Genomic DNA, 23,177 nt, shown 5'->3' with positions numbered 1-23,177 from the left:
GGAAGACACAGAGGGGAGCCGTTCTCGCAGGAAAACACCCAGTGTGGCTGCAATCCCCCGCAGTTCTCTAGGCTAGCCCAAGGGCCACCACGCCCATGGCAGCTGAGGAGATTATCCCAGGGACTGCCTCCTGGTGTGCAGGTAACCAGCACAGACAGTGGAGGCTGGAGTAAGGTCCATAAGGCACAAAGGGGAGCCGTTCTCACAGGAAAACACACCTGACGCAGTTGCGACGGGCCACAGTGCTCTAATTTATCCTGAGGGCCTCCCCAGTGACAGCAGTTTAGGAGATTATCCCAGAGACTGCTCTTGGTGTACAGGTAGACGGCACAGGCAGCGGAGGAGGGCAAGGTGACCAACAAGAAAGAAAGGACTTTGTTCTCCCAGCTGACACAAGCGCCACGTGCCTGTGACCACTTCTATTGCCATGAAAAGGCAGAAGAATCTGGTCCAGTCAAAAATCACTCAGACAGCCCCACAGGGCCTGGTGAGATAGATATAACCAAACTTCCTGAAAAAGAATTCAAAATAAAAGCCATAACCATGCTGATGGACCTGCAGAGAAATATGCAAGAGCTAAGGGATGAATTCTGGAGGGAGATAACAGAAATGAAGCAATTGATAGAAGGTCTTAAGAGCAGACTGGATGAGGTGGAAGAGACTATTAATGGAATAGAAATCAGAGAACAGGAATACAGAGAAGCTGAGGCACAGAGAGATAAAAGGATCTCTGGGAATGAAAGAATATTAAGAGAATTGTGTGACCAATCCAAATGGAACAAAATTCGCATTATAGGGGGACCAGTAGAAGAAGAGAGAGGAAAAGGTTTAGAAAGTGTCTTTGAAGAAATAATTGCTGAAAACTTCCCAAAGGTGGGGAAGGAAATAGTCTCCCAGACCATGGAACCGCACAGATCTCAACACAAGGGACCCAAGGAGGACAACACCAAGACATATGATAATTAAAGTGGCAAAGATCAAAGACAAGGACAGGGTATTAAAGGCAGTGAGAGAGAGTAAAAAGATCACCTACAAAGGAAAACCCATCAGGCTATCATCAGACTTCTCAGCAGAAACCTTATAGGCCAGAAGACAATGGGATGACATATTTAATGCAATGAAACAGAAGGGCCTTGAACCAAGAATACTATATGCAGCATGATTATCATTTAAATTTGAAGGAGGGATTAGACAATTTCCAGACAAGCAAAAGTTGAAGGAATATGCCTCCCATAAACCACATCTAAGGGGTATTTTAAAGGGACTGCTCTAGATGGAACCACTCCTAAGGCTAAATAGATGTCACCAGAGAAAATAAAATCACACCAAAGAAAGCAGACCAACCAAATACTAAGGGCAAAATATAAAAATTGACTATCCACAAAAGCAGTCAAAGGAAACTCAGAAGAGTACAGAATAAAACACCTAACATATAAATAATGGAGGAGGAAGAACCAGAAAGGAGAGAAATAAAGAATCATCAGACTGTGTTTATAATAGCTTAATAAGAGAGTTGTTAGATGGTTAGATAATAAAGAAGCTACCCTTGAACCTTTGGTAACCACAAATCCAAAGCCTGCAATGGCAATAAGTACATATCAATTGATAATCACCCTAAATGTAAATGGACTGAAGGCACCAATCAAAAGACAGAGTAAAAGAATGGATGAAAAAGTAAGACCCATCTATATGCTGCTTACAAGAGACTCACCTCAAACCCAAAAACATGCACAGACTAAAAGTGAAGGGATGGGAAAAGGTATTTCATGCAAGTAATAGGGAGAAAAAAGCAGGTATTTCAGTACTTGTATCAGACAAAATAGACTTCAAAACAAAGAAAGTAACAAGATAAAGAAGGTCATTACATAATGATAACGGGGGCAGTACATCAAGAGGATTTAATCATAAAAAATATCTATGCACCCAACACAGAAGCACTGACATGTGAAACAAATACTAACAGAATTAAAGGAGGAAATAGAATGCAGTGCATTCATTTCTGGAGACGTCAACGCACCACTAACTCCAAAGGACAGATCCACCAGACAGAAAATAAGTAAGGACACATAGGCATTGAAGAACACACTACAACAGATAGACCTAACAGACATCTATAGAACTCTACACCCAAAAGGAACAGGATACGCATTCTTCTCAAGTGCACATGGAAGATTTTCCAGAATAGACCACATATTAGGCCACAAAGAAAACCTCAGTAAATTCAAAAAGATTGAAATTGTACCACCCAAACACTCAGATCACAAAGGTATAAAACCCGAAATAAATTGTACAAAGAAAACGAAAAGGCTCACAAACACATGGAGACTTAACAACATGCTCCTAAATAACCAATGGATCAATGACCAAATTAAAACAAATCACACAGTATATGAAGATGAATGACAACAACAGCACAGAGCTACAATTTCTGTGGGACGCAGTGAAGGCAGTTCTAAGAGGGAAGAATATAGCAATCCAGGCCTATTTGACAAGGAAGAACAATCCCAAATGAATAGTCTAAAGTCACAATAATTGAAACTGGAAAAAGAAGAACAAATGAGGCCCAAAGTCATCAGAAGGAGGGACATAAAAAGATCAGAGAAGAAATAAATGAAATTGAGAAGAATAAAACAATAGAAAAAATTAATGAAACCAAGAGATGGTTCTTTGAGAAATAAACAAAATAGGTAGACCCGCAACCAGAGTAATTAAGAGAAAAAGAGATACTACACACATAATCAGAATCAGAAATGAGAATCAGAAATGAGAAAGGAAAAATCACGACGGACCCCACAGAAATACAAAAAATTATTAGACATTACTGTTAAAATCTATATCCAAACAAGCTGGAAAACCTAGAAGAAATGGACAACTCCCTAGAAAAATAAAACTTTCTAAGACTGACCAAAGAAGAAGCAGAAAATCCAAACAGACCAATTACCAGCAACAAAATTGATTCGGGAATCAAAAAGCTACCCACGAACAAAACCCCAGGTCTAGATGGATTCATTGCTGAATTTTATCAGACATAGAGAAGATATGATATACATTCTCCTTAAAGTTTTCCAAGAAATAGAGCAGGAGGGAATACTTCCAAACTCATTCTGTGAAGCCAGCATCACTCTAATACCAAAACCAGGGAAAGACACCACACAAAAAAACTACAGACCAAATCCTTCATAAACATACATGCAAAAATACTGAACAAAATATTAGCAAACCGAATTCAAAAGTACATCAAGAGGATCATATACCATGATCAAGTGAGATTCATCTCAGGGATGCAAGGATGGTACAACATTCAAAAATCCATCAACATCATCCACCACATCAACAAAAACAAGGACAAAAAGCGCATAATCATCTCCATAGATACTCAAAAAGGATTCAACAAAATACATCATCCAATTCATGATTAAAACTCTCAACAAAATGGGTATAGAGGGCAAGTACCTCAACATAATAAAGGCCATATATGACAAACCCACAGCCAACATCATACTTAACAGAAGCTGAAAGCTTTACACCTAAGATTGGGACCAAGACAAGGATGCCCAGTCTCTCCACTGTTACTCAACATAGTACTGGAGGTCCTAGCCATGGCAATCAGACAAAACAAAGAAATACATGGTATCAAGATTGGTAAAGAAGAAGTCAAACTGTCACTATTTGCAGATGACATGATATTGTACATAAAAAACCCTAAAGACTCCACTCCAAAACTACTAGAACTAATATCTGAATTCAGCAAAGTTACAGGATCCAAAATTAATACACAGAAATCTGCTGCTTTCCTATACACTAATGATGAGCTAGCGGAAAGGGAAATCAGGAAAAGAGTTCCACTCATAATTGTATCAATAAGAATAAAATACTAAGAATAAACCTAACCAAGGAAGTGAAAGACCTCTACCCTGAAAACTACAAGACACTCCTAAGAAATTAAAGAGGACACTAACAAATGGAAACTCATTCCATGCTCTTGGCTAGGAAGAATTAATATTGTCAAAATGGCCATCCTGCCTAAAGCAATCTACAGATTCAATGCAATCCCTATCAAAATACCAATTGCATTCTTTTTCTTTTTTTTTCTATCCATGCAATTTTATTTACATAAAAAATTTTTTTTTCTTTTTCCTTTGTTATTAATCTACAAGTACGTGAAAAACATTATGTTTACTAGGGTCCCCCCTTCACCAAGACCCACCCACAAACACCATTACAGTCACTGTCCATCAGCATAGTAAGATGTTGTAGAATCACTACTTGTCTTCTCTGTGTTGCACAGCCCTCCCCATGCACCCCCACACACACTATACATGCTTATCGTAGTACTCTCTTTCTTTTTCCCCACCCATATCTCTCCGTTCCCACCATATTCCCCAGGCACTTTCCCTTTGGTAACTGTTAGTCCATTCTTGGGTTCTGTGATTCTGCTGCTCTTTTGCTCCTTCAGTTTTTCCTTTGTTCTTATATTCCACATATGAGTGAAATCATTTGGAATTTATCTTTCTCTGCCTGGCTTATTTCACTGAGCATAATACCCTCTAGCTCCATCCATGTTGTTGCAAATTGTAGGATTTGTTTTCTTCTTATGGCAGAATTGTATTCCATTGGGTATATGTACCACTTCTTCTTTATCCATTCATCTACTGATGGACACTTGGGTTGCTTCCATTTCTTGGTTATTGTAAATAGCGCTACAATAAACAAGGGTGCATATGTATTTTTCAAACTGGGCTGCTGTATTCTTAGGGTAAATTCCTGTAAGTGGAATTCCTGGGTCAAAAGGCATTTCTATTTTGAGCTTTTTGAGGAACCTCCATACTGCTTTCCACAATGGTTGAACTAATTTACATTCCCACCAGCAGTGTGGGAGGGTTCCCCTTTCTCCACAACCTCGCCAACATTTGTTTTTGTTTGTCTTTTGGATGGTAGCCATCCTTACTGGTGTGAGGTGATATCTCATTGTGGTTTTAATTTGCATTTCTCTGTTAATTAGCGATGTGGAGCATCTTTTCATGTATCTGTTGGCCATCTGAATTTCTTCTTTGGAGAACTGTCTGTTCAGCTCCTCTGCCCATTTTTTGATTGGATTATTTGCTTTTTGTTTCTTGAGGTGCATGAGCTTTTTATATATTTTGGATGTCAAGCCTTTATCGGATCTGTCATTTATGAATATATTCTCCCATATTGTAGGGTACCTTTTTGTTCTGTTGATGGTGTCCTTTGCTGTGCAGAAGACTTTCAGTTTGATGTAGTCCCACTTGTTCATTTTTACTTTTGTTTCCCTTGCCTGGGGACATACGTTCATGAAGAAGTCGCTCATGTTTATGTCCAAGAGATTTTTGCCTATGTTTTTTTCTAAGAGTTGTATGGTTTCATGACTTACATTCAGGTCTTTAATCCATTTCGAATTTACTTTTTTGTATGGGGTTAGACAGTGATCCAGTGTCATTCTCTTACATGTAGCTGCCAGTTTTGCCAGCACCATCTGTTGAAGAGAATGTCATTTCCCCATTGTATGTCCATGGCTCCTTTATTGTATATTAATTGGCCATATATGTTTGGGTAAATGTCTGGAGTCTCTATTCTGTTCCACTGCTCTGTGGCTCTGTTCTTGTGCCAGTACCAAATTGTCTTGATTACTGTGGCTTTTTAGTAGTGCTTGAAGTTGGGGAGTGAGATCCCCCCCACTTTATTCTTCCTTCTCAGGATTGCTTTGGCTATTCGGGGTCTTTGGTGTTTCCATATGAATTTTTGAATTATTTGTTCCAGTTCATTGAAGAATGTTGCTGCTAATTTCATAGGGATTGCATCAAATCTGTATATTGCTTTGGGCAGGATGTCCATTTTGATGATATTAATTCTTCCTAGCCAAGAGCATAGGATGAGTTTCCATTTGTTAGTGACCTTTTTAATTTCTCTTAAGAGTGTCTTGTGGTTTTCAGGGTATAGGTCTTTCACTTCCTTGGTTAGGTCTTTTTCTTTGGTATTTTATTCTTTTTGATGCAATTGTGAATGGAATTGTCTTCCTTATTTCTCTTTATATTGGTTCATTATTAGTGTATAGGAAAGCCACAGATTTCTGTGTGTTAATTTTGTATCCTGCAACTTTGCTGTATTCCGATATCAATTCTAGTAGTTTTGCAGTGGAGTCTTTAGGGTTTTTTATGTACAATATCATGTCATCTGCAGATAGTGACAGTTTAACTTCCTCTTTACCAATCTGGATTCCTTGTATTTCTTTGTTCTGTCTAATTGCCGTGGCTAGGACCTCCAGTACTATGTAAAATAACAATGGGGAGAGTGGGCATCCTTGTCTTATTTTCGATCTCAGAGGAAAATCTTTCAGCTTCTTGGTGTTCAGTATGATATTAGCTGTGGGTTTATCATATATGGCCTTTATGATGTTGATGTACTTGCCCTCTATACCCATTTTGTTGAGAGTTTTTATCATGAATGGATGTTGAATTTTGTTGAATACTTTTTCAGCATCTATGGAGATGATCATGTGGTTTTTGTCCTTCTTTTTGTTGATGTGGTGGATGATGTTGATGGATTTTGAACTGTTGTACCATCCTTGCATACCTGGGTGAATCCCACTTGGTCATGATGTATGATCCTTTTGATGTATTTTTGAATTCGGTTTGCTAATATTTTGTTGAGTATTTTTGCATGTACGTTCATCAGGGATATTGGTCTGTAGTTTTCTTTTTTGGTGGTGTCTTTGTCTGGTTTTGTTATTAGGGTGATGTTGGCTTCATAGAATGAGTTTGGGAGTATTCCCTCCTGCTCTATTTTTTGGAAAACTTTAAGAGAATGGGTATTATGTCTTCTCTGTACGTCTGATAAAATTCCGAAGTAAATCCATCTGGCTCGGGGGTTTTGTTCTTGGGTAGTTTTTTAAATTACTGCTTTAATTTCTTTGCTCGTAATTGGTTTGTTTAAATTTTGTGTTTCTTCCTTGGTCACGAACAGCATTCTTCAACGAGGTGGAACAAATAGTTCCAAAATTCATACGAAACCACAAAAGACCCCAAATAGCCAAAGCAATCCTGAGAAGGAAGAATAAGGCAGGGGGATCTCGCTTCACAGTAATCAAGACAATTTTGTACTGACACAAGAACAGACACACAGACCAGTGGAACAGACCAGAGAGTCCAGATTTTAACCCAAACATATATGGTCAAGTAATATATGATAAAGGAGCCATGGATATACAATGGGGAAACGACAGTCTCTTCAACAACTTGTGTTGGCAAAGCTGTACAGCTACATGTAAGAGAATGAGACTGGATTACTGTCTAACCCCATACACAAAAGTAAATTTGAAATGGATCAAAGACCTGAATGTAAGTCATGAATCCATAACTCTTAGAAAAAATCACTTGGACATAAATATGAGCAACTTCTTCATGAACGTATCTCCCCGGGCAAGGGAAACAAAAACAAAAATGAACAAGTGGGACTATATCAAACTGAAAAGCTTCTGTACAGCAAAGGACACCATTAACAGAACAAATAGACATCCTACAGTATGGGAGAATATATTCGTAAATGACATATCTGATAAGGGGTTGACATCCAAATTATTTAAAGAGCTCACACACCTCAACAAACAAAAAGCAAAGAAGCCAACTTAAAAATGGGCAGAGGAGCTGAACAGATACTTCTCCAAAGAAGGAATTCAGATGGCCGACAGGCACATGAAAAGATGCTCCACATCGCTAATCATCAGATAAATACAAATTAAAACCACAATGAGATATCACCTCACACCAGTAAGGTTCACCACCATCCAAAACACAAACAGCAACAAATGTTGGCGAGGATGTGGAGAAATGGGAACCCTCCTACACTGCTGGTAGTAATGTAAGTTGTTAGTTCAGCCATTGTGGAAAGCAGTATGGAGGTTCCTCAAAAAGCTCAAAACAGAAGTACAATTTCGCACAGGAATTCCATTCCTAGGAATTTACCCTAAGAATGCAGCAGCCCAGTTTGACAAAGACATATGCACCCCTATGTTTATTGTAGCGCTATTTACAATAGCCAAGAAATGGAAGCAACCTAATGTCCATCAGTAGATGAATGGATAATGGAGATGTGGTACATATAGACAATGGAATATTATTCAGTCATAAGAAGCAAACAAATCCAACATTTGCAACAACATGGATGGTGCTATAGTGGATTATGCTCAGTGAAATAAACCAGGTGAGAGAAGATAAGTATCAAATGATTTCAATCATCTGTGGAGCAAAAAAGGAAAGAAAAAACTGAAGGAACAAAGCAGCAGCAGACTCACAGATCCCATGAATGGACTAACAGTTACCAAAGGGAAAGGAGCTGGAGAAGGTGGGTGGGAAGGGATAAGTGAGAAAAAGGGGCATTACGATTAGCAGACATAATGTGGGGGTGGGCACAGGGAAGGCTGTGCAACACAGAGAAGACAAGTAGTGATTTTATAGTATTTTACTACGGTGCAGGACAGTGACTGTAATGGGGTATGTGGTGGGAACTTGATAATGGTGGGAGTCCAGTAACCATAATGTTGCTCATGTAATTGTAGATTAATGATATTAGAAAAGAGAATAAAAAGATTGCTTTGCTATAAAAAAAATCTAAAGGATAACTATGAAGGATACATACTAAATTATAAATTTGTGAGTAGACCACTAGCTGTGGTAGAATGTAAGGAACTGAACGAAACATAGGTAATAGAGGTAGGAGGTTAATAAACTGACAACAAGCATGTCTTTGTCTTCATTCAAGAACTTACTAGTATGCCAAGCATGGCCAAATTAGAACTTCCCTGTGGAGATGTGAAACCACCTTGTTGTTTTGCAGAGTAAAAACGCAGACTAAGAGGCAGTTACTAACAGGGAAGTGTCATACACATGCATGATTTTAAAAAATTAGAGTAATAGATAATTTGTCTCTTGCATTGACTTTCTAAGCAGGATATTATTGGATGATTTCTGTTTTATTTCTTGAGATCAAATTAGTTTTTTTATAGTTGGTCCTTCAGATTATCTATTGCTTCCTCAATATTTTCTAGTTATATCTTTGGTACTATGCCATATTAAACATAGTGGGTCTTTTGTCTTATGAATTGTACTAGAGAGAATCCCTCCTGATAGCACACTACTAGTGTTGCTGTTAGGGAAGCTCTGATAGACATTTATCATTCATTTTGACTGGCAGCATCTGAACCTTTTTTTACGTTTGTGGAATCTTCATACCCCTTTTTTATTAATAGACTATTTTTAGAGCAGTTTTACATTTACAAAAAAATTGAGCAAAGAGGTTCTCTCATACCATCTCTTACACAGTTTCTCCCATTATTAACATCTTAGTGGTACATTTGTTATAATGAATGAGCCAGTATTGATTCATTATTATTAAGAACGTTCCACAGTTTATATTAAAGTACTTTTGGCATTGTATAGTTGTATGGGTTTTGATAACTGTATAATACCATATATCACCTTTACAGTTAACATATAGGATAGGTTTACTACCCTAAAAATCCCTCTGTGCTCCATCTATTTATCCCTCCCCCTGAGCCAAACCATTGGCAATCACTAATACTTTTACTGACTCTGTAATTCTATCTTTTCCAGAATTTTGCATCATTGTATTCATACAGTATGTAGGCTTTTCACACCAACTTCTTTAACTGAAAAATATGTTCTAGACCATTTTTTTCCCGTTGACTTAAATAGCTCATTTCTTTTTCTTATTGAGTAACATTTAATTGGATATACCCATTTCATTCACTTAACTGAAAAATGAAACAGCTTGACTGTTCCCAGTTTTTGCCAGTTATAAATACGTAAAACTCCTTTGAACATTCATGTGTAAGTTTTTGGATGGACATGAGTTTTCAACTCAATTGGGTAAATCAAAGACCGTAGGATTGTGATTGCTGAATCATAGGATAATAAGACTGTTTAGCTTTGTTAGAAATTACCAGACTATCTTCCAAAGTGGCCATACAATTTTGAGTTCTTGAGCATGAGCTTGATTTGAAATTATATCCTTTCCTAATAGAGGAGGTAGATAGAGGATATATGCGTGCTTTTGCTGCCTGTCTTTTTGGAACCTTCATATCTGCTTTAGGGAGTTTGAGCTTCAAGCACAAGTGAGATGCTCCCAGCTCCACTCACTCTCCCCACCATCAAACGAAAGTTCAGGTATTTTGGTTTCTTGTGTGATTCAGTATCTTCCTAATTTAACTTTATCTTCTCTAATTTCTACTCACTTACTTTCCAAAAGGATTGAATGCATGTAAGCTTCTGGTTAAGATCTTTCAAAAGTTTCCCTATCTGGCTTTTTTATCAGAATTTTCTCCTTTTTTATTTTTGTTGTTTTGTAACTACTCCCTTGTACCTGTGGAATTTAAATTCTGGAGGTGAATGAATAATGACATGGAGATGCAAATGACATTGAAAGAAACTTTTTACGTTTCTTTCCCAAAAGAAGGGGGCATGGCACACCATGCTGGGCTGTGGGGAAGACATCAGGTTTTGGTCAGGAGGCAGACACAGGAACAAGAGGAAAGCCTAGACCAAAGCCATTATTGGTGTTTCCACAGGACAGGCAAAGCAGGGTAGAGTAACAGTTTAGGATTGGCTAGTTTAAGTAATTGTGGCAGCTAAGAAATGATGTGTTGGCAAGGATACAGAGAAAAGGGAACTTCCTTTTTTGCACTGTTAGTGGTAATGTTAGTTGGTATATCCATGTGGAACACTGTATGGAAGTTCCTCTAAAAATAGAACAACCCTATGATTTAGCAATTCCGTGTCTCAGTATTTCTCTGAAGGAAATGAAATCACTATCTTAAAAAGTTACCTGCACTCCCTTGTTCATTGAAGCATTATTTACAGTAGCTTCTAAAACATGGAAATAACCTAAGTGTCCTCAATAGATGAATGGATAAAAAAGTTGTGGTATATATATATATATATATATACAACAGAATATTATTCAGTCATAAAAAAGAAGGAAATCCTGCTATTTGCCATAATATGGATAGATCTTAATGGCATTATGCTAAGTGAAGTAAGTCAGACAGAGAAAGACAAATATTGTATGATCTCATTTATATGTAGAAGCTTTAAAAAAAACTTGTAATTACAGAGAACATATTGGTGGTTGCCAGAGGTAGGGGTTGGGGGTGAGTGAAATGGATGAACATGATCAAATGTTCAAACTTCACTTATAAGATAAATAAGTCCAAGGGATGTAATGTACAGCTTGGTAACTATAGTTAACTGTACTGTATATTTGAAATTGCTAAGAGCGTAGATATTAAAAGTTTTCATCACACATATACATAGACACACATTTTTTAACAATATGTGGTGATGGGTATTCAGTTACGGCATTATGCAATGTGTTAATCGTTTTGTGGTATAGTCATGTATCAAGTCATTATGTTGTATACTGAAAACTAATACAATGTTGTATGTCAGTTATATCTCAAAAAAATAAAAATATAAATAATTCTGGCAGGCTTTGGGCTACATGAATGGTGTTTAATTGCCTAGTACCTAGCCCAGAGATGATTTAAGGCAGGGTAAATACTGACTGGCTTGGTATGTAAGAGTATAATAATGAGTTGGTTGGAGTTGTAGATTTGAAATTGGTTGGTTTCCATATGAGAGATCTGCTCCTGGCCGAGCCCTTTACTCTAAGAGTTGGTTGGCCCTGCAAGAGGCAGTCACTCCCCAGCCAGCTTGGCCACAAAAGCCAGAGCATCAAGAATAATGTAGTTAATATACTTGACCCAGTGATGAATGGATGCTGAATAGATAAATACAGAATCTAGGAAAACATATAATACGCCTTAGATTACTCTTTTTAAAACCTGTTTTAAATTGTAGACTGTAATATATATAGAGAAAAGTGCATAAAATAAATTCATTGTATAGCATGTGATTATAAAGTATAAACCTTATAACTGCCAGCCAAAAATCCCTGTGTGTTACTTCCACATCACAATACCCTCTCTAGTTGATAGTTATAACTGTTTTTTCTTTTATGATAATTGTTTATTGACTTTTCTTCATAGTTTTATCTATATATACATCACTAAGCAATAATAGTTTAGTGTTATCTATTCTTGATCTTTACCTAAATTAACCTTTACTGAAACTATTCTTTTATGTCTAGCTGATGTTGTTCAACATTGTTTTTAAGATGCATCCTTATTGTTATAGGTGGCTGAAATTTGTTCTTTTTCATTGCTGTATAAGATTCCATGTACGAATATGCCACAGAATATTCATTTCTCTTTTCTATTAACTATCTGGGCAGTTTCTAGTTTGGGATTATTATGAATGATGCCATTTTTCCTTTTTGATTTGTCAAAACTCTTGGTATATATTCTGGCTATAAATCTTTTGTCAGTCATCAGTGTGGTGAATATTTTCTCTTATCATGGCTTCTCTTTCTGCTCTTCAGTGTCTTCTGATGAGCAAAAATGTGATCAAATTTCTCAGTTCTTTCCGTCTAGTTCTTTCCATAAGTTGTTAGTTGTTTCTTGTTTAAGAAATTCCTCCCTATGCTGAGGCAATGAAAATACCTTCATTAGCTTATAAAAATTATAGTTTTGCTTTGAACATTTATTCTAAAATTCATTGGAGTTTATTTTTGTTAAATGTGTCAGGCATGAATCCAATCTGATTATTTTTCGATATGTATACCCAATTATCTCAGCGTATTTATTGAAAAGACTGTCATTTTCTTATTGCTCTATAGTGATAATTTTGTCATAAATTGACTGTATACTTGTAGAATTGTTTCTGAATGCTCAGTTCTGTTCAGTTGGTCTGTTTAATTCACTATGCCAATAATATACCAAGACTAAATTAAATTTATCTGGTAGGATAAAACAAGGATGAAAAAGATATACTCAAAATTCATTTAAAAAAACAACATCTTTTTCAAAAGAACGCTTGAGGCAGATTTGGCAACATTATAAATCTGGTTGATTCTGGGAAATAATGAATGGGTACAATATTCTCTATTCTGAAATGAAAGATATTACAGATAGAGTAGTTAGTTTTTATATAAAGAGTTTTGAATGCTATATTCTAAGTTTTATATTTGAGATAATAAGGAAAAGGTAGTGAATAAAGTTTCCAAAGTAGATGAATGCAATGATGAGAATAACCCTTGAGAAAAATTATTTTATTTAACCACATAACTGAGTGGAATGGAATGGGGAGACATCAGAGGAAGGATTGATTGGCTTATGTGTTTGCCCAACCAGGCATAAAGTAAGAAGGATTTAGAGAATACTAACCATGGAAGTGGAAATAAAGGGGAAAACCTAGTAAACATTTTTTAGGAAATGAACAAGTATGATGAGATTATGGAATTTCCAAACTGAAAGAGTACAGAAGAAAACAGTCCAGTTCACATTTTGTACACATGGAAAGACTAAATAAAGCTCACAGTTAACTAGCTTATCCAAGGTTACACATTGAGTGGCAGAGTTTCACTAGAATGTAGGTTTTTTTTTTTATCCCTAGTCTTAGTCACATTGGAGTAAGAAAGGAAAGTTCAAAATTTGAAAACACTTGGTTCTAGGTAAATGCTGATTCAGTCGACACTAATAAAAGCAATTCAGAAATGGTAGCACTTGGCTTACAGGAGTGGTTGGTGAATGCTTTTCAGCAGTTTCCTTGCATTCAGTAGGACTATTCACAAGGGTAACTGAATCCATATGAAGAAAGAAAGAGCAGCAGTAAAAGTAACTACATAGGTAAATTTAAAAGACAGTGTGAATACATTTTGTTTTTAATTCTTTTATTCTGTCTGATTCAAAAGACCTTTGTAAATTGCAGTAATAATATACTGTGTTGAATGGCTTATAGTGTATAAAGATGTAATTAATACTATAATAATAGTTTAATGGAGGGGACAAGGTACTGGGCTATAGAGGAACAAAATTTTTATGTACAATTGAAATTAAGTTGGAATTAATCCAAATTAGATTGTTATAAATTAGGAAATTAATTGTAATACCTGGGGCTTACTACTAAGAAAGTAACTTTAAATACATGTATATATGTGCAGTGAAAGAAACAATAGGATAATTAAAATGGAACACAAAAAAATAACACCAAAAAAGGCAGTAGTGAAGAAATTGAACAAAAAAGTCATAATTACATAAAGAAAACAAATAGCAAAATGGCATATGTAGTGAAGTATACCTGATCAGTAATTCCATTAAATCTGAATGAATTAAACATGAGATTGAAAAGCAACAGATTGACAGAATGGATAAAAATCTAGGGTCCATGTGCTGAATCACAGGGAGCACTTTTAAAATCAAAGACACAAATAGGTTGAAATTAAAAGTATGGAAAAAGATTTATCATGCAGTGTAACCAAGACAGGTGAAGTGGCTATACTAATATCAAGACAAATAGACTTTAAGACAAAAATCTTACTAAGAGACAAAGAATGATACTCTATAATAATAATAGAAGGGTCAATCAGCACCTAACAACACAGCTCCAAAAAACCTCAAGTAAAAACTGACAGAAGTGGAGAAAGAGCCAATTGAACAATAGCTGGAGACTATTAAGTACCACACTTTCAACAATGAATAGAACAATAGAAAAGAAGATAAACAATGAAATAGAAGACTTGAATAACTAACTGTCTTATTTAAACCTATGAGATCTAACAGACACCTATAGAAAACTCCACCCAGTAACAGAATATGCAGTCTTCTCAAGTGCATATGCATCATTATTCATAATTGTATGCTAGGCTGTAAAGCAAATCTCCATAAACTTTAAAAGAAATAATAAAAATATATTCTCCAAAATGGGATGAAATTAGAAATCAGTAACAAAAGGAAATACACAGATTTGTGGAAATTAAGCGGTACATTGCTAAATAACCAATGGGCCAAATAAGAAATCACAAGGAAAATTCAAAGGTGCTTTGGGATGAATAAAAACAAAAACAGAACATATCAAAATTTATGGGAAGCAGCTAAAGCAGTGCTTAGATGGAAATTTATAGCTTTGAAAATTTGTGTTAACGAAGAAAGAGCTCAACTCAATAACCTAACCTTAAATCTTAATCAACTAGAAAAATAAGAAAAAACTAAACCCAAAGTAAGCAAAAAAAAGAAACAGTAATGATTATAGTGGGAATAAATGAAGTCGAGAATATAAAAATAGAGGGGAAAAAAACAACAAAAACAAAAGTTAATTCTTTGAGAAGATCACAAAATTGCCAACCCTTTAGGTAGACAGATCAAGAAGATAAGACTCAGTATACTGAAATCAAGAACTGAAAGCTGGGACACTATTCCAGATCTTATAAAAATAAAAAGGGTTTGATAGCCTAGAAAAGGTGAAGATACCTAGGAAGACACAAACTACCTAAACTGACTTAAGAAAAAAATATTAAAAATCTCTAGAGTTAAAAGGCGATTGAATTTGTAAACCAAAATCTCTCCACATAGAAAAGCACAGACCCAAATGGCTTCACTGGTGAATTACACCAAATGTTTAAAGAACTGACACCAAATCTAAGCCAGACAAAGACATCACAAAAAAACTACAAACCAATGTCCCTTATGAATATAGACATAAAATTTTCAACAAAATACTAGCGGACCATATCCAGCAACATAAAAATATATTATTACATCACAACCAAGTGAGATTTATGTCAGGAATGCAAAATGAGTTCAGCATCCATAAAGCAATCGATAGAACATCACATAAAGGAAAGGGACAAAAACCACATGGTCAGGATTCAAGATGGCGGCATGAGAAGTGAGACAGAGAATTCCTCCCAAAACCACAGATAGTGTGAAAAAATAGTTAATACAACTAAACCTAAAACAGCAACAGGAAAGAAGGCTGCACCAGACCACACACAGACTTCATGAACATAGCAGAACTCACAAAACAGGGTAACATACAAAACCTTGATCCGGCGGGACCCGAGCCCATCTTCCACCCCAGCTCACTGGTGGAAGGAAGACAAACGGAGCCAGGGAGGGGGTGGAAGCCTGGGGCTGCTGAACACCTGGCCCTGGAGATCTGCTTTACGAGTAGAAACCTACATTGTGTGGTGCTCTGGAGGATGGGGAGCTGGGACGGGCGGAGGGCTTGAGAGACAGATTCCAGCCATTTGTGGAGGACGAGATCCAAACCCAGCCACTCTGGGACGAGGGTAAGGGAGGCAGTCTGACAGGCTCCCTAGCAGTGAGAGGGTTGCTGAAGGGGTGGGGTTTTCACAGAGTTTGCTGCCCAGGAGAAGGGACAGGGGGACAAGGTTGTCTGGGCATACTCTGCCCAGCAGATTGGGAACTTTGGGGAGCTTCAGGTGCTCCATTCCCCTGGCTGGCTGCTTAGCTCCGAGGTCCCCCACTGTGATATGAAGCCTGCTGAACCTCCCTCCTGGCCGACTTGCAAACCGGGAGTCACTGCTATGGTGTCAGGCCAGCCAGAGGGAGGCCTCACCTACAAAAGCTAGAGATGCCAAGAACAGAGGTTTACACCTGTGTACTCAGCCCACTGACTTCGATACAGGAGACAGGCAGGGCAGACGGGAATCAGAAAACATGTTTCCTCCCCCCAGGCACCAGCTCCGCTCCCCTACAACCCCCAGCCTCACTCTAGGGGCTAAGCAGCTCCAGAGACTGGAGCTTCAGGGCAATAGAGGGCACCACACAGAAATATGAAACATCAAAAGAACATGGTTCAGACCAAAATATCACAAACCCCAGAAAAAGGGCCACATGAAATGGAACTCATCAATCTTCCTGGAAGAGAGTTCAAAATAAAAATCATAAACATGCTTATGGACGTACAGAAAAATATTCAAGAACTCAGGAATGAATTTAAGACGGAGATTCAATCATTACAAAGTTCCATATCTGAAATGAAACATTCAATGGAGGGATTTAAAAGCAGATTAGATGTAGTAGAAGAGACAGTAAATGGAATAGAAGTTAGACAAGAGGAATACAAAGAAAGTAAGGCACAGAGAGAAAAAAGAATCTCTTAAGAAAGAATATTGAGAGAACTGTGTGACCAATCCAAAAGGAACGATATTTGCATAGTAGGGGTACCAGAAGAAGAAGAGAGAGAAAAAGGGATAGAAAGTGTCATTGAGGAGGTAATTGCTGAAAACTTCCCCACTATGGGGAAGGAGATAGTCTCTTAAGCCATTGACATGCACAGATCTCCCGGTAACAAAAGGGACCCAAGGAAGACAACATCAAGACATGTAATACTTAAAATGGCAAAGATTAAGGATAAATACAGGCTTTTAAAAGCAGCTAGAGAGAGAAAACAGTTCACATACAAAGGAAAACCCATCAGGCTATGATCAGATTTCTCAACAGAAACCTTACAGGCCAGAAGGGAGTGGCATGATATATTTAATGCAATGCAGCAGAAGGACCTCGAACCATGAATACTCTACCCAACACGGTTATCATTTAAATTTGAAGGAGGGATTAAACAATTTTCAGATTAGCAAAAGCTGAGGGAATTTACCTCCCACTAACCACCTGTACAGTGCATTTTGGAGGGACTCCTATAGATGGAAGTATTCCTAAGACTAAATAGATATCACCCAAGGGATAGACAAAGAGTACAGAATATGATTAATAACATACAAAGAATGGCAGAGAAGAAAAAAAGAACCTTTAGGTTGTGTTTGTAATAGCATACCAAGTGAGTTAAATGAGACTGTTAGAAGTGACTGTAAAGGGGTTTATAGGGGGTACCTGGTATAAGGGAGAGCCTAGTAAACATAATATTCGTCATGTAAGTGTAGATTAATGATACAAAAAAAAAAGGCAGTTCCTGTGTGGTAACCTCCAATGAGTTCTACACAAGGGTATAAAGGGCATATAAAGGTGTAGGCAAAGGGTCTGTAGGTGTTTATACAGAGGATCAAAGCCTAATTGGGCTACCCCGAAAATGAACTAAGATACGATATGAAAAAGAACTTCCAACATCAGCACTCTCTGGAAGACTCATGCCAGAAGATGACCATCAAAAAACCCCAACAAAGATCCATGCATTGCTACAGCTGTAGATGCACTCATCCCACCTGGACTTGCTATGGGAATGAAGAAGGAGATAGCTAAGCTGGCCTGTGCATACAGTAAAACAACAAATTTGACTGGATCTATACTGTTGAAACTCAACCAAGAATTAAGAGAAGTGCAAATTGTAGTGCTCCAAAATCTTACAACTACAGACTATTTACTGTTAAAAGAACATATGGGATGTGAACAGTCCCCAGGAATGGGTTGTTTTAATTTGTCTGTTCAAGTTCAGTTGGACAATATCCACCATATCATAGATAAGTTTTCACAAATGCCTAAGGTGCCTAACTGGTTTTTTTGGTTTCACTGGAGATGGCTGGTAATTACAGGTATGCTTTGGTTACGTAACTGTACTCCTATTATGTTAATGTGTGTGTGCAATTTAGTTAGTAGTTTAAAACCTATACATGCTGAAGTTACTCTACAAGAAGATATGTCAAAGAAATAATCAATCTTCCCATGTTTTCTGCCGCCTGCTATTTCTATAGCTTTTCTTCTTCCTTCCTAATTACAACCCTTAAATAGAATTCGGGCCTCATATTGAAGTTACCGAGTATCATAATTCTTCCAAGTGGTAAAGATACCTCAAGACAAATGCTGGGCATAGAAGCCACAGGGCATAAATATGCAAAGAAGTAAAAAGCTAACCTTTTCAAACAATAAGGCTTCTCTCTTACTTACCAACTTTACATTTCCCTGTATGGCCCTGGAAGATGACTGGTTAGCCAGAGACGGGTAAGATTCCTCAAGGGAGGAACAACCTAAGACAGGCACAGTCGCAGGGGGGCCATCAGGTGATAAAATGGGATCAACAGAGGTGAGGCTTAGAACCTCACCCCCCCTGTTCTGAGAGAAATCTTCTGCATCCGTGGATGTTTTATTGCCCTTGTCTAGCTTGGATTAACACATAGTCTACAGGCACACACCTGATCATCTACATTTGCTCTCTTACAACACTATACTATGTTTTCTACCTTTATCTTGTATCTACCTACCACTTCAGCATTTTATTAAAAATAATAATAATAAAGAGAGAAATGTGGTATCCACATATAAATCAAGTATAAAAATCAAATGAGTATTCATATTTGAACTGACTGTTTATAGTTCATAATGCATGCACAAAACCGAAAGTTTTTGTGATGACTGCCCTTGTACTGTTCACCATGTAACTTATTCACTATGTAAGAATTTGTTCTCCATGTAAGAACTTGTTCATTATGCTTCAGAAGATTGGAGGCTGATGAAAATTAGGCTTGTGGTGGATTAATGATTGTGCATTGAGCATTGACTCCCCTATACAGAATTTTATTGTTGTTAACAACCATTTGATCAATAAATATGAGAGATGCCCTCACAACAACTACAACAACAACAACAAAAAGTGCACACTTCCAATTGTAAAATAAATAAGTAACCGGGATGTAATGTATAGCATAAGGAACATAGTCAAAATATTGTAACAACTTGGTATGGTGATAGCTGGTACCTAGAATTATCATATATATAAATGTTTAATCACTGTGTTGTACACCTGAAACTAATGTAATGTAATACTGTGTGTCAACTACCCTTCAATAAAAAATAATTATCTACAAAAAAAAAAAAAATGAGACTGTTAGATAGCAAGGGAATTACCCTTGAACCTTCGGTAACCACATATCTAAAGCCTGCCATGGCAGTAAGTATATACCTATCGATAAACACCCTAAATGGAAATAGTCTGAATGCACCAATCAAAAGATGTAGAGTCACTGAATGAATTAAAAAAACCCATCTACATGGTGCCTACAAGAGACTCACTTCAATTCCAAAAACATACACAGACTGAAAGTAAAGGGATGGAAAAAGATATTTGATGCCACTAATAGGGAGAAAATAGCAGGAGTTGCTGTTCTTGTATCAGACAAAATAGACTTCAAAACAAAGTCACAAGAGACAAAGAAGGACATTACATAATAAAGAGGTCTTTCTGTCCAACAAGAGGATATAACTATTATAAATATCTATGCACCCAATAAAGGATCACCTACATATGTGAAACAAATACTAACAATTAAAGGGGGAAATAGAATGCAATGCATTCATTTTGGGAGAGGACAGATCAGCCAGACAGTAAACAAGTAAAGAGACAGAGGCACTGAACAGTGTATTAGAACACTACAACCTAATGGACATCTACAGAACACTCCATCCAAAAGCAACAGGATTCACATTCTTCTCAAGTGCACATGGAACATTTCCAAGAATAGATCATATACTAGGCCACAAAAAAATCCTCAGTAAATTCAAAAAGATTGAAATTGTACCAACCAGCTTCTCAGATCACAAAGCTATGATATTACAAATAAATTACTCAAAGACAATGATAAAGCTCACAAACACATGAAGGCTTAATAACATGCTCCTAAATATTCAATGCATCAACGACCAAATAAAAACAGATCAACCAATATATGGAGATAAATGACAACAATAATTCAACACCGCAAAATCTGTGGGACGCAACGGAGGCCATGCTAAGAGGGAAATATATTGTAATACAGGCCTACCTCAGAAAGGAAGAACAATCCCAAGTGAACAGTCTAAACTCACAATTAATGCAACTAGAAAAGGAAGAACAAATGAGGCCCAGAGTTAGTAGAAGGAGGTACATAATAAAGATTAAAGCAGAAATAAATAAAACTGAGAAGAATAAAACAATAGAAAGAATCAATGAGAGCAAGAGCTGGTTCTTTGAGAAAATAAACAAAATAGATAAACCCTTAGCCAGACTTATCAAGAAAAAAAGAGAGTGTACACACATAAACAGAATTAGAAGTGAGATAGGAAAAGTCACTGTGGACACCACAGAAATACAAAGAATTATGAGAGTGTATTATGAAAAATTATATGCTAACAAACTGGATAACCTAGAAGAAATGGACAACTTTCTGAAAAAATACAACCTACCAAGGCTGACCAAGGAAGAAACAGAAAATCTGAACAGACCGATAACCAGGAATGAAATTGAATTGGTAATCAAAAAACTACCAAAGAACAAAACAATGGGACCAGATGGGTTCACTGCTGAATTTTATCAAACATTTAGTGAAGATCTAATACCCATCATCCTCAAAGTTTTCCAAAAAGTAGGAGAGGAGGGAATACTCCCAAACTCATTCTACGAGGCCAACATCACTCTAATACCAAAACCAGGCAAAGACACCACAAAAAAAGTACAGACCAATATTCCTGATGCACATAGATGCAAAGTCACTCAACAAAATATTAGCAAACTGAATCCAAAGATCATCCATCATGATCAAGTAGGATTTACTCCAGGGATGCAAGGATGGTACATTTGAAAATCCATCAACATCATTCACCATATTAACAAAAAGAAGGGCAAAAACCACATGATCATCTCCATAGATGCTGAAAAAGCATTTGAGAAAATTAAACATCCATTCATGATAAAAATTCTTAACAAAATGGTTATAGATGACAAGTACCTCAACATAATAAAGGCCATATATGATAAAACCACAGCCAACATTATACTTAATAGCGAGAAGCTGAAAGCTTTTCCTTTAAGATTGGGAACATGACAGGGATGCCCACTCGTCTCACTTCTATTCAACATAGTACTGGAGGTCCTAGCCACAGCAATCAAAGAAATAAAGGGCATCCATATTGGCAAGGAGGAAGTTAAACTGTCCCTGTTTGCAGGTGACATGATATTTTACATAAAAAACCCTAATGAATCCACTCAAAAACTACTAGATCTAATATCTGAATTCAGTAAAGTTGCAGGATACAAAGTTAATATGCAGAAATCTGTTGCATTCCTATATACTAATGATGAACTAGCAGAAAGAGAAATCAGGAAAACAATTCAATTCACAATTGCATCCAAAAAAATTAAATACCGGGGAATAAACCTAACCAAGGAAGTGAAAGACTTATACTATGAATAGTACAAGGTACTCATGAGAGAAATTAAATAAGATACCAATAAATGGAAACACATCCTGTGCTCTTGGATAGGAAGAATTAATATTGTCAAAATGGCCATCCTGCCTAAAGCAATCTATAGATTCAATGAAATCTCTATCAAAATACCAACAGATTCTTCAATGAACTAGAGCAAATTGTTCTAAAATTCATATGGAACCATAAAATACCCCCAAATAGCCAAAGCAATCCTATAAAGGAAGAATAAAATGGGGGGAATTACACTCCCAGACTTCCAAGGTCTACTACAAAGCCACAGTAATCAAGACAATTTGGTACTGGCACAAGAACAGACCCATAGACCAATGGAACAACAGAGAGCCCCGATATAAACCCAAGCATATATGGTCAATTAATATATGATAAAGGAACCATGGATATACAATGGGGAAATGACAGTATCTTCAACAGCTGGTGTTGGCAAAGCTGTACAGCTACATATAAGAGAATGAGACTGGATTACTGTCTAATCCCATACATATAAGTAAACTCAAAATGGATCAAATACCTGAATGTAAGTTATGATTCCATAAAACTCTTAGAAAAAAACATAGACAAAAATCACTTGGACATAAATATGAGCAACTTCTTCATGAACGTATCTCCCCGGGCAAGGGAAACAAAAACAAAAATGAGCAAGAGGGATGATATCAAACTGAAAAGCTTCTCTACAGCAAAGGACACCATTAACGGAACAAATAGACATCCTACAGTATGGGAGACTATATTCATAAATGACATATCCGATAAGGGGTTGTCATCCAAATTATATAAGAGCTCACACACCTCAACAAACAAAAAGGAAAGAAGCCAATGTAAACATGGGCAGAGGAGCTGAACAGATACTTCTCTAAAGAAGGAATTCAGATGGCTAACAGGCACATGAAAAGATGCTCCACATCGCTATTCATCAGAGAAATGCAAATTAAAACCACAATGAGATAACACCCCACACCAGTTAGGATGGCCGCCATCCAAAAGACAAACAACAACAAATGTTGGCGAGGATGTGGAGAAAGAGGAACCCTCCTACACTGCTGGTGTGAATGTAAATTTGTTCAACCATTGTGGA

The 23,177-nt window shown here is 36.9% G+C and overlaps 1 protein-coding gene across 2 annotated transcripts in view; it reads left to right on the top strand.

The window, feature by feature from the left end:
* FNDC3A (fibronectin type III domain containing 3A) overlaps nt 1–23,177 on the top strand; it is a 193,955-nt gene that overhangs the window by 41,915 nt on the left and 128,863 nt on the right. The window lies entirely within an intron of this gene.

Source organism: Manis pentadactyla, chromosome 17 (assembly GCF_030020395.1).
Source record: "Manis pentadactyla isolate mManPen7 chromosome 17, mManPen7.hap1, whole genome shotgun sequence".
NCBI classification, from domain to species: Eukaryota; Metazoa; Chordata; class Mammalia; order Pholidota; family Manidae; genus Manis; species Manis pentadactyla.
The sequence above is the reverse complement of the archived record's forward strand: the minus strand, read 5'-3'. Positions and strand labels throughout refer to the sequence as shown.